The sequence below is a fragment of the Phacochoerus africanus genome, chromosome 1 (genome assembly GCF_016906955.1).
Source record: "Phacochoerus africanus isolate WHEZ1 chromosome 1, ROS_Pafr_v1, whole genome shotgun sequence".
Classification (NCBI taxonomy): domain Eukaryota; kingdom Metazoa; phylum Chordata; class Mammalia; order Artiodactyla; family Suidae; genus Phacochoerus; species Phacochoerus africanus.
The window spans coordinates 151,508,443-151,511,096 of record NC_062544.1 but is presented as its reverse complement, the minus strand read 5'-3'; positions in this window follow the sequence as shown (position 1 = coordinate 151,511,096).

The following is a 2,654-nucleotide window of genomic DNA, read 5'->3' as shown; positions in this document are numbered from 1 at the left end:
CTGCCATGGCTCTGCTTCCTTTGTGGAGACCACACTGCCGGCCATCAGGCCAGGCTTCTCACCAGAGGGAGAACACTGTCTGCTTGAAGGGCTAGCCAGTCACCTTATCCCCCCAGTGGACCCTCAAGTCCAGAACTGCAGTGCAGTGACTAGAATCTCTGCTTTGTGTAACTGGCTGGGTGGCCGAGGCACTTTAATAATAGCGCATAGACATCAACACACAGAACTCCCCCAGAAGGACCCCAAGAAACTGGACACAGCAGTGACCTCTAGGCAGAGGGACAGGAAAGGAAGTGACTTTGTCTTGTGTACATTTTTGCACCATGAGGATGAATTATCTCTCAATTATATCAATGAACAAAGAATAGCTAAAAAAGACGGAGGCAGGTATTATAGGCTGATTAAAATTTTTTGAGCACCTACCAAGGACTCATTCCTTGGGGTACTTGTATGCTGGAGGACGGGGCTCTGGGCAGGGAGATCAGAGCCCCATGTCACCCCCACGCCCTGCCCCGGGACAGAAACTCTGACAAAGACAGTGGAGGCATCAGCAGGTATCCAGGTAGCCCCAGCCCCCATCCACCCAGTCGATGCCAGGGTCCTCGGGGCTAGTGGTCCATCAGGAGAGGAGGCTGAACTTCACCACTCACATCTGCTCTTATTCAGGAAATGGTAAACCCAAACCACAGTGAGATGCTGCCTCACACCATGAGGGTTGCTATTATAAGAACGAAAAACAACCAAAAAGCAAAATAGCAAGTGTGAGTAAAGATGTGGAGAAATTGAAATCCTTGTGTGGTGTTGGTGGGACTGTAAAATGGTGCAGCTGCTGCGGAAAACAGTGTGGAGGTTCCTCAAAAAGTTAAACATAGAACTGCCATATGAGCCGGCAATTCTACTTCAGGGTAGAACTGAAAGCTGGGTCTCGAAGAGATATTTGCACACCCACATACACAGCAGCATTATTCACAGTAGCCAAAAGGTGGATGCAGCACAGGTGTCCACAGAGAGATGACTGGAGAAACAAAGTGTGATCTACACACAATGGAATGTTTTTCAGCCTTAAAAAGAAGGACATTCTGACCCTTCAACAACATGGATGAACCTTGAAAACATTATGCTAAGGGACAGAAGCCAGTCACAAAAAGATAAATGCCACATGATTCCCCTTGTATGAGGTCCCTAGAGATGTCAAATCCATAGAGGCAGAAAGTAGATGATGGGGCCGGGGGCGGCGGGTTGTTCATCTGAAATGGGAACTGATCTTCAGTTTGGGAAGATGAAAAAGTTGTGGAGATGGAGGGTGGTCATGGCTGCACGACAGTGTGAATGGATTTAATGCCACTGAACCGGACACTTAAAAACAGTTAAAATGGCAAATTTTATGTTGTATGTATTCTGCAATTTTTAAAAAAAGGTTATTGGTGTCTTGCCAGGCCCAGGCCTGCAAAGACCCAGGAAACGAGGCAGAGCCTTGTCCAGGAAGCTCCCAGTCAGGGGGAGACAGAAAAGCAGGCAGCTGGTGACCACAGAGGGGAGGCCCAGGGTCCAGGAACTTGGTGAGAAGACAATTTCCCCTGGAACCTCCCAGGAACTCAGGAGTTAAGAGGGAGGTGTGAATGGGTCTTGAGGTCTGAGCGGAGGGGGACAAAGGACACTCTAGGCACAGGGGCCGGCGGCGGTTGTTGGGGGGCTTCTTGGTGGGGCAGGCAGATGGGCATGTGGTGGGCCTCTGGGATCTGTGTGCTGTGTGTCTCTGTTCTAGGCTGTCAGCTCCAGGTGGCAGGGCCCACCCTGGCTCATGTACAGTCATAGCCATACCCGGCCTGGCACACAGATGAGGTGCCTGACCACCACTGTGGGCTGAGTGAAGGGACGACCTGGGACCACGGGTGGCAAACAGAATGGGGTGTGTGTGAAAGAGCTGGAACATCTGACATTCAGCTTCTGCTTTGTGTGGCTCTTGGCCCCTCTCCCCTCAGCCTCCTGTGTGAGTCCACATAACAGAACCACCAAGAGCTGACCCTGCCAGGCAGGCCCAGAGAGGGTAAGAGGCTGACTCAGGGGTGCACAGCAAGGTAGGGGCTCTGTGAGCTCCAGGGAGGGCCAGGGCCTCAGAGACCAAGGGGCAGAAGGACTGGAGGGAGAGGAAGAAGAGCCAGTGAGCAAGCGGGTTGGGGAGGGAGGGGTGGACACAGCCATTCATGGTGGGGGTAGGGGTGGGGGAGCGGCAGGCTTCAAGGTGAGCCTGTTGGGCACTTAGTGCCTGGCAACAGTGCCCCTTAGGTGCGTGCAGGCAGAGACAAAACCACTTTCACCCACAGGCCCCAGGTGCCAGGCTCCCTGCCACTGCCAGGCAAGGCGCCCTCAGCTCCGGGATGAGGCAGGGCTGAGGTGCAGGGGGTGGGGGGGCAGCTCCAGGCATGGGGGAGGGGCAGAACCATGAGGCTGGCAGTGGGGAATCTGCTCAGGGGTCAGGCACTGGGGCCCATGACTGGGCTCTGCCGGACCACCTTCCGGCCCTGATGTCTGCCCACCTTCTATGCACCTGCCTCCTCCCTCTAGGGCAGACAGACTGGGGCTGGTGAAGAGAGGGGTCTGCGGAGTGAGCAAATCCCACAGGATGTTGCCAGGCAGGCAGGAGATGGTGCAGC